The sequence below is a fragment of the Micropterus dolomieu genome, linkage group LG22 (genome assembly GCF_021292245.1).
Source record: "Micropterus dolomieu isolate WLL.071019.BEF.003 ecotype Adirondacks linkage group LG22, ASM2129224v1, whole genome shotgun sequence".
NCBI classification, from domain to species: domain Eukaryota; kingdom Metazoa; phylum Chordata; class Actinopteri; order Centrarchiformes; family Centrarchidae; genus Micropterus; species Micropterus dolomieu.
This window is the reverse complement of record NC_060171.1, coordinates 34,526,422-34,541,872: the sequence shown is the minus strand read 5'-3', so window position 1 is coordinate 34,541,872 and position 15,451 is coordinate 34,526,422. Positions and strand designations below refer to the sequence as shown.

The following is a 15,451-nucleotide window of genomic DNA, read 5'->3' as shown; positions in this document are numbered from 1 at the left end:
GACGGTCAGTGCTTTGGAATGCTGCTGAGACACACTCATACAGTGTACAGCACATGAGCATAAGACAACATTACCTCATCTAATTGTCTTTACCCTCAGATTGGTGTTCCTTTGTCACCCTGCTTTAAACAGCTGCTAACTAACATGAAGCAATCACTGTATCCCATGGCCACAAATCACCCCATAGTTTCCTGGAATTTCCTAGAAATATAAGAATTATACTTATACAAGGTTAAAAGCCGCGTAATAAAGTTCCTTTGAAATGAAGATATGGCATCTTAGGTTTAAATATTCATATATATATACATGTGATGCATGATGTTTTGTTTAACTAAATAATTAAAGAACACTAAGTAGAAATTAAATAGAAAATCAAACATTTTAGAGGTTAAAATGTGAACGATTATGTCATTCTCATATTTCTGGGCTGAACTACGTGACACCAACATTTCATAAAATTGCCATCTGCCTTTTGGGACCATTTCCAACCAGACAAGAACACACTCAGTCAGTGTAAAGTTTTATTGAACTGAATGCCACCAGATTAATGTAAAAGCTGCTGTTTCTAAAAACAGATTTCTCTTTCAGTATAGTCTGACCAACACTCTCTCACTATATTCAAATTTTTTATTCCATTGATAAATATCAAGCAGTGTGGCACAAGAGCTGTGGTTCTTTCTGTACATTTTCCTGAATTAAGCCATAAGGAACATTAACATAAAAGACTGTCTGACTGAAAACCATCATAAATAGATGAAGCCAGCATTTGTTACATCTTCCATGTCTGAAAAAAGAGCCAATCGCGCTTGTTTAAAGCCTGTTTACTACTCAGGGATCACTTCCGGCGCAGATACAGGACCGCAATGTCGATCCCTCTTGCCCTCTTGCCTTAAAAAAACGTTAAGAAACAAATTGTGCAACAGGAAGCAACCTGTGTCATGTGTAGCACGGTGGCCATGTCGGAAAACAACTGTGCAGTCGGAGCAGCTTCCAGAAGACAAAACAAACAAGTGTTAATATCAGCACTTATCTCTTACACCCAAACCCCCCCCCCCCCCCCCCCCCCCCCCCCCCCCCCCCAGCACCGCCAACACACACTAACACACACACACACACACAGGGCAGGCCATGACTCTACTTTCTGAAGGGTCACCTGGAGGACAGTGAAAGAGTTCTGCAACAGGAAGCAGAGGTCTGTATCTGTATGTGGAGCATGTTTATTTTCTTGTTTGTCTTGTTGGAGACTTTATGGCCCATCAACTGGCCCTGGACAGGTCGCCAGACAATCAAAGGCCTGACAAACAACCATTCACACTCACAGTCACACCAATTTAAAGTCATTACTTAACCTAAAGCCTAGTTCACACTACACGATATTTAGCTTGACCATCAGGCTGTGATCAGGGGTAAATCAGTGGTCGATCTGCGGCTACCAGTCATAATGCGTGAACTACTCAATGAAGCATCAAAGTAGCTCCCTGACACATTTCTGACACATCGCCGACGTCTGCCAAATATCTAGTACGCCAAATATCTGGAGGAGTCGGCCGACTCACATGTTTTCTTATTGTGCAAATAAACATTTTCTCAAAGCATTTTCAACAGAATCAGAATCAGAAGGAGCTTTATTGCCAAGTAGTGTTTTACACATACGAGGAATTTGAGGTGGTGATCAGGTGCTACACGTAGACAAACATAAATAAATGTAGAAATATATAAATATGGAATGGAAGAACAACGTTACAGATACTACTTGTGCATTATTCTGGGTCTGTGCAGAAGTAACGCAACGGAAGAGAATATTGTGTACATATAAATATATAAACTGACAACAAAAATATACAACAACAAAGATCAACAATTAACAACAAATATGTGCGACATGCCAGGTCTGTCACGTCACCATCTGGTACGCTGCTGCCACTGCCAGGGACAAGGGCAGGCTGCAGCGCATCATTCGCTCTGCAGAGAAGGTGATTGGCTGCAATCTTCCTTCTCTTCAGGACCTGTACTCCTCGAGGACTCTGAGGCGAGCAGGAAAGATTGCAGCTGACTCCTCCCACCCCGGACACAAACTGATTCAGACTCTCCCCTCTGGCAGGAGGCTGCGGTCCATCAGGACCAAAACCTCTCACCACAAAAACAGTTTCTTCCCGTCTGCAACTAGCCTCATTAACAAGGCCCAGGTCCCCTACTGACACTCCCCCCTTGCAAATGATACAAATGTCTCTGCACATGTAAATACTGTTTCATCTCATCGGGCACAGACCTGGCATGTTGCACATATTTGTTGTTGATTGTTGATCTTTGTCGTTGTATATTTTGTCTTCCGTTGCGTTACTTCTGCACGGCACAGACCCAGAATAATGCACATGTATATATCTGTAACGTTGTTCTTCCATTCCATATTTATTATATTTCTACATTTATTTATGTTGACTGTATGTTTGTCTACGTGTAGCACCTGATCACCACAGCAAATTCCTCGTATGTGTAAAACACTACTTGGCAATAAAGTTCCTTCTGATTCTGATTCTGACAGGTCAAATGAAGGAACATATGACCCAGTGCAGCAGTGTGGCTAATTAGTGTATTGTTAATAGTGTTTGAACAACAGTGGGGCCCTATGGCAAGGAGCGAGAGGATATACACCAATGAGCCATAACATTATGACCACCTGCCTAATATTGTGTAGGTCCACCGTTTGCTGGAAAACAGCCCTGACCCACCGAGGCATGGACTCCACTAGACCTCTGAAGGTGTGCTGTGGTCTCTGGCACCAAGACGTTAGCAGCAGGTCCTTTAAGTCCTGTAAGTTGCGAGGTGTGGCCTCCATGGATCGGACTTGCTTGTCCAGCACATCCAACAGATGCATGATGGTTTGGGATGTGAAAAATTCGGAGGCCAAGTCAACAGCTTGAACTCATTGTTGTGTTAGTCAAACCATTCCTGAACCATTGTTGCTTTGTATCAGGGAGTATTATCCTGCTGAAAGAGGCCACTGCCATCAGGGAATACCGTTCCCATGAAAGGGTGTACATGGTCTGCAACAATGCTCATGTACTGTAGGTGGTACGTGTCAAAGTAATCCACATTAATCCATCAGCGTGATGTAAAAGAAAACGTGATTCATCAGAGCAGGCCACCGTCTTTCATTTCTCCATGGTCCAGTTCTGATGCTCACATGCCCATTGTAGACAGACCGTGAACATCCAACAAGAGCTGCAATTTTGGAGATGATCTGACCCATAATACTTATTAACAGGAGACCTTCATTTCTGTCCGAACATGGGTTTTGATGATAAGAAGAAAATTTTGCCTGCATTATTCTCAAATGATTATCACTCAAAAGTGAAATAAGTTGGATTTTATCTCCCAACTGTCAACTATCAACTAGAACTGACTCAGCTGAACCTAGCCTGATCCGTTGTGGCACCCGATTCATAATCAGCCCAACAAAGATATTGTGTGTCTACTGCTTTAGTGTAGATGGAGACCAGGGTGACATTTAAAGTGTCCTTAAAGAAGAGGAAGGAAAATCTACGATTTCCAGTGTCCTTCTGGATTTCCTGGGCTTATTGCGGCCTATTGCGAGACCTTCATATACATTCACTATTTACTGTATTTGTAGTTTGAATTGAGATTTTGAATTTAAAAGATGAATGATAAAGAAGGTTTGTGAGCGCTTTCTGAAATAAATTCTAGTTTAATTGAATAGTGGTTCTGCCTGTATCAAATGTAGGATGTCCAAATATGGCCATGTACCCTCTGGTGCTCCCTTCTTCTCCCATAACATCAGAAGGACAGTAGTTACATTGTGTCTGATGCTGACCAGCACTGCCAACTATCCAGCAGAACATTCCGCACACCTACACACACACATCATCCTCCTTGACCTAGGCTCTGGCCTCTCTGACAACCACACTCGACAACAACTGCCTCTGTCACACTGACCTACAAATGGCGTGTGCATGCCACACACACAGAAAGCAGTCATTGAGGATTAAGCGATGTAGGTCATTGTGAATCTGAATATGGTGATGGTCTCTGCTGAGGAAGTAGCTTCATGTTTTTTCACTCAGTTCAGTTTGAGGATGTCCATACTGGAGCTCTGGCTCAACACTGCCAGTCATTCAATAAACTTTCTGTGTTTTTAAAGATAAGTCTGATGAAGTAGAATTTGAGTCTTCACAAGCTGCGTCTTTACTTCTGGACCAAAATAAACCAACAACCAGGAAGCTATGATCCCTGGCTGCCATCTTTGTTTTGGGTCAAGCAATGAAGTCCAACACTCTGAAAAGCCGTAGGTGACGGCCAGACAGTCTGAAGAGGAGGAGTTGGAGGAGATTTATCGCATGATTGCACGCTTCGCATAACAGCAATGGTTTCTACTGCACCACCCAGTGGGAAGTGATTTCTCTCTGCGTCTTTGCATTGACTTTGTATGTAATAGCGCCGTGCCCAGCGCTCGCACCTCGTTCTTGGCGACAACCGACATATGGCTGATTACTTTGATCTTTGATGTACTTTATACTTATTAACGAGGAAGTTTATTTGGCCTATTTGAACTAGTCTCTAATATAGTTGGTGCTGCAGGGTTGTAATACCATAATAACAATAAAGTGGCAAGGATATGCATCTGTTCATTCCTCATTCAAACATTCCTGTTAAAGTTTTTATTTTTTTAGTTTTATTAATTCAAAGTTAATTACAACAGCAAAAATGCAAAGGATACATTTAATCAAATATATCTTAAATTGGCAGAAGCTTAAATTAAATTCAGTTCTTCTAGAATATTTGAGCTCTTTATCATCACGTTTTTATTTTTAAGTGTTATATTGAGGTGCAATAGTGTTTCAGTTCAACAGTAGACCGATTAAATCAGGGTTGGGATCCAGTCCATTTCGATTTCTGGTTGTGGAACTTTTTAAGTAGCAGTCCAGTCCATGAAGCACAAAATATAACATAAGCTACCCGCAGAACTGACAACACGCTGATGTCAGACGCACATCCATTTACAAACCAATCAATGTCAGTATAGGGAGACACGGCCCAGACAGATGATGACGACATGACACAAGTCTGTCATGTGAAGTTCTTTAGTGTGCTTGCATAACTGCATTTTGAAACTAAACCAAAACTAACAGAATATATCAAATACATGAAAACAGGAACTGTTGGTGCGGAATTTCAGGTGTGAAAGGACCCTAACACTCTCCTCTGTTATCCCACGAGACACCGGCAGAACACTGTGGTTGTACTGGCCAACTCCTACTGAAAACATTACATAACATTACATGAAAAGATTTAACAACTTCCAATGTAACATAGGATATTTTTTCTTAGATAAAGTGCTAAAGAAACTCTGCTATATATCACTTAAATCATCTAAATTTCAGCCTGTGTCAAACATTAAATCTGCTCCCCTTGGAATAATCTGTCTTTGGAAGATCAGGAAAAAATATAAGCATGAGTGGTAAATTGTCAAATCTTACACGTAGTGGCTGTAAGTCGCTTGCCTGACTCAAATAAATTAATTCCTCTTTTTTTGCATCCCTGTCCTTCATTGGAGTGTAGATTAAAACCCCAGTCTCCTCTCCCATGTTCAGTCACTCCGCTCATCCTCCATTCTCTCTCCTTTCACATGGCTAATAACTTCATTAACCCCTGTCAACTCTCTGCTCTGGTCCAGTGGCTGACACACACTAATTGATGAGTTTGGAGTGTTTGTGTGTGTGTGTGCATGGGACTGTCTGTTCATCATTTAGGTTGCTTATTCAATTTTTATTTATATTGCGCCAAACCATAATGAAGTGATCTCAGGGCACTTTTCATCTAGAGCAGAAGGCTGTACTGTGAAAATGCCAAACAGAGATATATTGGAATTTTCTCTCAATTCTTCTCTTCACTGTCTAAAACCAGAGGCATTTTCTGTAGTGTGCAGTGATGGCTTCTTCCTGCTGTACGAAATTTTTTTTTACCGGTGTGGAAATATAATCCACATGAAAATCTGTTTTGACAAATCTGCTCATTTTAGAAAACACAGCTATCTTCCAGGGAAAACAGAAATTGATTTGACGTGCTACCTACCATATCCTACTGTAATCCATTACTGTTGCACAAGAAAATCACATACACAGGTTTTATCAAAAAAAAGATTGTTCACATCATTCTTATATTATTCTAAATCACTTACAGATTCGAAAAAAATTGCAATAAAATTAGTTATTAAGGTTATGTTGATGTACCAGAAATGGCAGTACTCAACTATTGGAGCACAGTGCCAGATTGTGCACACACACTACAGCTACTTACAGTTCGTCATCAAAGAAGGCACATTTTAGATTTAATAACTTAATAACAAGGGGTGTGGTTAGTACACAACACCAACTGAATAATTAGCATTTGTGTTTAAAAGGCCACTCCTTGGTTGTGTTTTGTAGGAGTCCTTTGGTGAAGCATTGAGATGATGGACTAACATTGCCAGGGCTAAGTATCTTAGCTACTTTCTCCTAATCGTTATAGCTATACTTTCCATTCCTGTACACCACTCTACTCATAGATGATGTAGACCATGCATCTACTCATGATAACCTCTTTAATGTTATTTACCCCACCCACACCCCACACACCAAACATCTTGTCACAGGAGGCCTGTGGGACTGCTAGACTGAGTTCATCTCTTTCTTGCTCTCACTGAGACTTGGACCACACTGGCTAATATCCCCACAAATGGAGATAGTCTCTTTACCTGCTCCCACTTATTCTTTCGAATTAAACACTGTCTGTTACTTATCCAGTGTAACTGAACATTGTTGTGCTCTACCGCCAACCAGGTCCTCTTGGAGAATTCTTGGAGTAGATGTCCTCCAACCCAACTCTTTTTTCTTTACACCAAATCACTTGGCTCCACATGGATTTCCCTACCATATCTATGTCGATGACACTCAACTAATTCTGTCTTGTCCCCGGTCTGAAACCCAGGTGGCAGCCCCAATCTCTGGGGGTGGTGCAGGTTCCTGTCCAGGCTCTTGTCATCTTGCGCCTAGACTACTATAACTCGCTCCTGCTGGTGAGCCTGCAGGTGCCATCTAACCTCTGCAGTTCATCCAGAATGCAGCAGCTCAGCTGGTCCTCAACCTACCCAAGTTACAGGTACAATACACTGCTCCTCTGCACCCTGCGCTGGCTACCGGTACCTGCTCGAACCCGATTCGAGACACTGATAGTTTACTGTACAGCAAATGGCTCAGAACCATCCTACATCCATACACCCAAGCCCATCCACAATGTTCTGCTACTGCAAATCGGCTTGCTACTCCCTTACTATACAAGACTCTTGGAACCAGCTCCCTGCTGACATCAGGACAGCAGAAACTCTACACATCTTCATCTATTTTTAAAATCTGAATCAAATTGGGACCCGTAGAATAATTTGAGGTGAGATTCCCACCACTCCTACAGTGTATTCTTTCCACTTGGGCTGTGAGCTCTGTCAAAATAAAGTGCTGTGTGTGAACAGGTCCAGTGTAAGCACAAATGAAAGACTGCAGCTGCTGACGTGCTGCTGTCACTACTGTACATGGCCAGTGTAATACAAAGGCTATATTCGGAACCGCCCACTACATACAACAGGGGATATGCACTCCATAGTAGTATGTACTCCATACTGCATGCTGCTTTTCACAGTAGTATGCAGCATGAAACTGTTAAATTGATTGATTTTGCAGTACACTAGGTGATTACGTATGTATGTTCCTCCACTTCCACCACTGACAAAGGGATGTTGCTGTTTGCCATTTCATCACTGACCAGTTGTTGTGGCCATCAGATTGAATAAAGAACACTTTTTTGGCATCCTTCAGATTTTGCTTTTGTTTGCATACTACGTGCTAAATTTAGGCCTAATCACTACGCAATGCTAGTGTAGTAGGTGGTTGGCAGTATAACCGTGTGTTATATTGTTTTCCACTGCTCCACCTGCAGGACACTAGCCCTGGGAACATTCATATACTGCAATTACTGTATAACGTAAATTGAACATGGACATGCACTATAGATACTGTATATCAGCCTGTTAGATTTTTTCATAAAAGAGGTTTTTAGTAAAGATGAGAGAATGGGTTCAGACAGACTTCCTGATGAAAGTGGGTGGCTGGAAAAATCCAGAGGGTTCATCCACACAGACACATACACACGTACAGGAAAGGGAGAGAGACCATGTAATAGGGGTTTGCACAAACAGTCCCTCTGTGAGAGTGATGTCAGAGCTTGGCTGAGGTCAGGGGTCAGGCACAAAAAATGATGGGGTTGATTAAATGACCCTGTGGATAGAATGCCCACACACAGTCCTCTCTCTCTCTCTCTCTCTCTCTCTCTCTCTCTCACACACACACACACACAAAACAGAAGTTAAACATTTCTTCACAGACAATAAGACACACAGCAGAACTGAAATAAAACAAAGGCAAACAGCTTAATTCAGAATGGAACATGCAAGTGAAATCATAAAAGAAGCTTTCTGTACAAAAGGCTTCTGCTGCTTCTGTCTGTCATGCCTCCATACTGGAGGTCAACAGTCTTTTTATCAGTTGTAATCTCTTTCAGTATGGGACTGCACAGTGTGAATGCATCCTATTCACTGCACAGTAACAACCATTCAGAGCTGTCTGGGCCATTATCATAAAACTGTGGCATGAATGCCACGCTGTCAGTGCAACATAAAGAAGACAAAACACACTAGACACCTATTGTAGAGAGATACACACTGTCTTTACAATGATGTTTAAGGCAGCTACAGGTCCAGCTCATTTGAAGGTAGTGATTATGGCTAGCGATCAAACCTCAGTACTTTTTGTGTCTCAAAAGTACCAAAACATTACCCAAGATTCCTGGTAGTGATCATACTGAACTTGTGTCAAATTCCATCTCCTCAGACTGACACAGCGGAGAGTCAGTCGTGCCAGAGGAAACACTTGGTTCTACTGTGTCAGACAATCAGCTCTTTGACAGTGACGTGAGATGACAGCCACTGTAGGGAGCATCACACACACAGCCTATTGGAAGGGTCATGCATGAACCTATTCACCTTCCTGTCTCACACACCATCACCATTCCACTCTTTGAAGTGAGCTGTCTCTCTTCCCGGAGCCAGTACATTTGAATCAGCAGGAGGCACAAAAAGTAAAGTGCCGCTACTATTGATGCATATCCTGCTTCTGTTCCACTTCATATAATTAGCCATAATTACCACTTTAAATAACTAGTTGTCTTATTTCTATTTCTTCTACAGCCATCAGTTGTGCTGCTTCTACAGGCTGGAACAGGCTTCTCCATGGGTGTGGATCAGAGGTTGTCGTGGTGCGTTTCCTTTGTATGCTGATTTAGGTTATAACGTAACTGTCCAGGGTTCTGATTTGAACCCACCTTCCCCCAGGAAGTTGGATCAGCTTATCAGTGTGTTTGAAACGCAGAGCCACACAGCACATTTTTAAGCCTCAGTTACATATTACCCACAACACCCTTCTCATTTACCTGCATCTTTGCAGAAGTGTAATTCCCTTATAATGATAGGTAGGTAGATTTATTTTGACACAATACAACAGGTTATAGAGTGAAACTGAGTTTGTAACTTCGGTCTGCTACTTAGCATATATAGAAGCAATTATAAAAATGGTACAAAAACAAACTATTTTCAGTGGAGAGTAAAAGTCTGATAGCTTGGGGGAAAAAACTGCTCTGCAGTTCAACTTCTGTATCTCTTCCCAGAAGGCAGCAGGGTGAACAGGCTGTGGCTGGGTGGGTACTGTCCTTCAGTATCCTTTGGGCTCTGCAGACACCTCACCTCACTGATATCACTGATGCTCAGGAGATGGGTACCAATGATCTTCTGAGCAGTTTTAATCACCCGCTGCAGAGCCCCCCGGTCCTGGGCCGTGCACATCCCATGTTAGTGATGTTTCCAGTCAGGATGATTCTATTGCTCCTCTGTAAAAACTGACAAGAACTTGGCACAGGAATTTAGACTTCTTAAGCTTCCTCAAGAAACACAGTCGTTTCTGAGCTTTCTTCACCAGCGTGGAGACGTGAGATGATGTTTATTCCCAGAAAACCTGAAACTGTTCACCTGCTCCACCTCAGCTCCACTGATGTAGACAGGAGTGCGTGTCTTTATCTCCTTCTTCCTGAAATCAACGATCAGCTCCTTGGTTTATAACAATAACAGATAGGCCTAATGATTAATGATTCTAACCCGCTCACCACTTCTACAGTGAAACCGCAACTACTAGTGCTAATATATTTACAATTACACAAGACATATTGCCCACTGATCAGAAGGTGGTTCAATCCCTGGCTCCTCCAGTCTGCATGTCCAAGTGTCCTTGGGAAAGATTCTGAACCCCACATTGCTCAGTGTGTGAGTACGTGTGAATGCTAGTTCCATTCTGATGAGCAGTTGGCACCTTGCATGGCAGCCTCTGCCATCAGTGCACGAGTGTATAACATACTGCTATATTAATACATACAGAGTGTTTTTGTGAGGTTATTTTACTGTATTTTGTATATTGTTTTTTTTTTTATTGAAGATGGTGGTTGGTTTAGTGCAGAGCAAGATGTGCTTACTACTACTGACCATGTCTGTCATGAGATTTACCATGTACACTCAATATTAAGCAAAAACATGCTTTGTTGAATTAAACCTGGTTGTATACTGAGGCCTCTATGTTTCTGTGTTTTGATCAGTATGATGTTCTCAATGGCTGAAGCCTAAGTGTATCCAGTGAGAGACCCTGGCTCAGTAAATGAGTTCACACAGATATAGATTTGAACAGTTCCATGCAGCAGGAATCCACACAGTATGCACAGATGAACTTGTGTTCACCATCAGTCTCATTCAGTGGTTATATCACTCTTCCACATCACACTGAGTGGCACTCCAGGCTCACAATCTTGCTGTGAAGTAAATTTAATGAGTAGTTGGGTTGGACTGCTTAATTATAATGAATGTTTGCTTTCACAACCTTATGGCTTACTATGCAAATAAAAGATGTCCTACAGTTTGCGCGTCTATTTTTGATCAACTGGGTGTTTCTAAATAAGTACGTCCTACCTTGGATCTATAACTGTTTTTTTTGTAAAAAGAAGTAAACACACTAATTTTTCAGATGCATCATCCAGATTTTCACTACCATGTGTTAGGCCAGACACAGATGAAGCTGACATCGATCATCTGTTTAAAGGAGTGAGCTTCTGAAAATGTTGCACCTCTCCTTGATGTCATGTTGGGACTAAAGCTACTGCAACTTTGTGTTTACTGTCATAAAGCAGGACTAGACCTGACGTGTATATACATAATGGTTTCAAATTAAAGCAGTGTAAAATACTTACTGCTCACAAGTGGCTGCTCCAGTTTTAATTTCCTTGTAGTATGAATGCATACCTTACTCTTTAAAGGTAAAATCTCTACAGATAGACTATCTGAATTAATTTCAAGAGACACTTAGGGCTGCGCGATATGGCCAAAAATGTTATCATTATAAAAACATTTCATACCATTCGATATCTATAATTATCAGGATAAATGTCAAATCATTATTTCTTTCAGGTTTAAAGGCTGATTTTTGCTCCTGACTGAAAGTTGAAGAAACCAGATGGTTAATTGTGGTTTAAAACTTTTCCTCATGTTCAGAACAAACACTTGATGCCAAACAGTGGATTCACAAATCTGAGGCAGAACATTCAAAACAATTATGATAAAATATATTTCAAAAATATAATTAGTTTACCTCAACAAAATAAATATCTTAATAGAAAAGTTAAGTGCTAATTTGTTTGTGAATCAAATGAATTCAATCAAACGTTTATTGATGATATATTGATACATTTGCCATATTGTTGTTGAAGAAAATTACATTGCAATAATAATCACTATTGTTTTATTGCCCAGCCCTAGTGACACTGTATTAAAATGTGGCCCTCTACACCAATCATGATACTTCTGTAAAATATACAGTAAATCCTGTTAGTCACTGAACTCTGCTGCAATGTTCAGATATCACTCCTCTGTCAGTTTCTGTTCCCTCTCCACACATCAAATGACTGAACACTGGTTTGGTGTTACTACTCCAGTCCATGCAAACCTACCTCTACCTGTGGTGCCCCCTGCAGGCAGTCAAACAATCTACAGATCACCTGGAGGACAGGAAGGGACCACAGAAAATTCAGCACGCACATGAGCATGGAAAACATTCAAGTACAACTGTGGAAAAGATTCTTTTTAAAAGTCAAGTCAATTCTGAAAGTTTATATGTAAAATATCTTCTTTCATGGTGACTTCTTTCTGACTGTTCATCAGCTTGAGGTGCATTTGACCACCGAGGTGTTTGACAGATACAGTTTAAGGGAAGCTTACCATCGGATCGAATGTCATTTGAAATCTGGACCTACCTCACACACACACACACACACACACACACACACACACACACACACAGGGAGGTTACTATGGCAACCGAGCCTGAAGGGCCAGTGAATCAGTCTGGACTGATCTAGATTTGCTGATAACACGTATACAGGACACACACACTCTTGCATTTGCACAGCACACACATCTTCACACAAAATACAAGCTGAGCAGAAAGACACACTTGCACCTGCATGCCCAGACAAACACACACACACAGATGGTACAGTGTATGCAACGAGAGAGGAGCTATCAAAGCATGCACACACACACACACACACACACACACACACACACACACACACCACATTTACAAGAACACCACATTTAGAACATAATGAAATGCTGCTTCGGCTGAAATGTGTTCTTCTGACATGATGGAAAGTGCAGTTTGATAACAGATTTATTGTAACATATTCACTGCATTTGTTAACTCTATACCTGCTGTCTATGCAATGACCATAAGAATGAAACAGGTTTAACACAGGAATGCAAAATAAGGTGTTATATCTGATAAGAGTACAAGAGAAAGGATGAATAACGGCTTGAATATAAATATGATTCCGTAAAACTTCCGTCCGGGCTTTTATTTGCTAAAATGACTGAATTGACCCTGCCTACATTTGGGACAGGCCTTTAATTCCTTTTGCACAAAACTGAAACTACTGTGACAACAGTGTATTTATTTCAAACAGTATGAATATTAATTGTATAAAAAATATTATATCAAATAATATCTAGCTCCAACAGACAGCTTATGTGCTTTTATTTTGAAGGCAGCAATGTAACGAAAACAACAGCATGGTGCAGGATGAGAGAAGTGTGGCAGAAGTTAGCAGACAGAGAGCGATGGACTTCACATGACAGGATTCACCACTTGGATTCATTTTTTTTGAAAAGCTGTTTAGATTCCTTGGACCCTTACAGAGTAAAGGAATTTATTAATCAAGGAATGGACGTTATTCGGACTTAACGAGTGCTTCAGAGGTAACGGGAGTCGGCATCTTTTTCTGCCCCGCTTGTACCATGTCGGTTACACCAGTAAATCTACAAGAATTATACTTCTTGTTTCCCTTAAATGAAGTGAACGATTGAATTGTGAAGGATCTAACCGATCTAACGATGTGCAGCATGTCCACACTGACATACTGATCATACCTTTAAACATTAATATTTGTATCAACGATATAAGCAGCTTAGAAGCAGCTAAAGGGGGCGATCCCACGGGGTTTCAGAGGTTTTATACATCCAAAGAACTTCTTTAAAAACTAGACCAGGCGTTTAATGGAGACCTGTGTTAATTTGTCAAACTGTGTTCCCACACCAGGCCAGGAAACCGGGTAGGCAGATAACTGGGCGTCAGCTATTAATTGAAATTTTACAGTAAATATACCAGCAGGGTAAAAATTGCAGCCACTGTAATTCTATGGACGAGTAAAGAATATTTTGCTTTTGTATAGTTAGTGTGAGCCAAGAGCAAGAGATCTCAACTACTACTGTCCAGATTCCCATTAGTGTGTTGTGAATTTCATGTTTCCTGGGGGTTTTTGTGACACCCTGACCTCTCCACTGGGGGCCATTAGGCCAACATTTTCAATAGTACAGAAAAATATTAAAATCTAAAGGGTAGATTAAAGACTTTCACTCAGACATGTTTCCATTTTTGGACACTTTCCTCCAGTGCACACAAGATATCTACAGCCAATTGCTGGTTTCATCTATATGTTAAAGTAATGGCTTTTTTACCAGTTAATCACAAGTCTTTATTAAGTAAATGTTTTGTCATGACTTTACTCAAACATGACCATTACAAAAAGAGCTGCTGCTCGTGCAATGTTTGGTACCTGGAGAGGGAGCCCTCATAGGGTTGGAAAATAACGATTTCGAGTGATGGATTTATTTTGCAGCTTAAGGACTTTTTCTCACTTTGGATTCAGTAATGACCATTGTGGGTGTGAAGAATGCTTGCCCTTGCTTCTCACTATTCTATCTAACCTTGTAGATCCCCCAACAAATGCTCAAATCAGTGACAGCATTCATGTAACAGAATATGAGAATTCAGGCTGGATGCTGTACTGGAAGTCTGACTGCAGTAAATACACAGATCCATTTACATCATCACATTGCAGCGGAGAGGAAGAGCAGGAGGACAGATCAGTCCCTCAAAGTTCTCTAGAGGCTGTGCTGTCTTTTAATAGGCCATCAGAAGTAGAGTAGGCTAATTAGCATTCAGCATTAATGTGGTCCAGAAGAACACCCGGCCATGGCCCGCTGTCAGCTGCATGCTGCTGGAATACCACACACCTGTCAGACGACACAGAGAAGATCAACTCAGCCTCAGTTCAGGTCGGCTACCCTGGGCACCTGTAAGCTTTAGAGTTGATATTAAGAAGTGACCGATGAGTTTTAAAGCATCCAGCTGCGTCAGAGACCTTTTACCCCCACAGGAGCCTGATCAGCAGATCCTACTGGCTGCTCTATAATCCACATAATATGTAGATTAGAAAAGATTAACTGGATTACAGAAGGATTTTCACCATCAGGGCTCCTACACAACCTGCCTGAGGTAGGACTGTTGCATACTCTTACTACTAATCAGAATAATCTTTTTATCTTTCACCAGCAGCAGGCTCACACTTTGGTCCACTTTAGTCCAGGTGCAACAACATGTATTGACACCTAAAGAACAGCCTGCAGTGCTGTTTGGTTTGGATATTCACGGTTCCCAGATTTCTAATGACCTTGGAGTCACTGGCCACATAGAGTTTAGCACTGATAATTCATTTTAGCCCATATCTCTTTACATTTAGGTAAATCTGCACCAGGGAAAGTTATGCAGCGTCATCTGCCATCACTTCTGGTAACCATGGGAACAACAACGACAACCCTACTGGATTAGCTTGATGCTGAAGAACATAATGATTATGAGGATCTGGCATTATAAGGAGCAGATATATCCACATTTATCAGTGGAAAGATTATCTCACA

General features: G+C 41.3%; 2 protein-coding genes across 2 annotated transcripts in view; one reads left to right on the top strand and one right to left on the bottom strand.

The window, feature by feature from the left end:
• Positions 1 to 15,451, top strand: part of ntrk3a (neurotrophic tyrosine kinase, receptor, type 3a) — a 530,438-nt gene that overhangs the window by 56,597 nt on the left and 458,390 nt on the right. The window lies entirely within an intron of this gene.
• Positions 1 to 15,451, bottom strand: part of LOC123961912 (breast cancer anti-estrogen resistance protein 1-like) — a 72,671-nt gene that overhangs the window by 22,803 nt on the left and 34,417 nt on the right. The gene's annotated exons all lie outside the window — the stretch shown is intronic.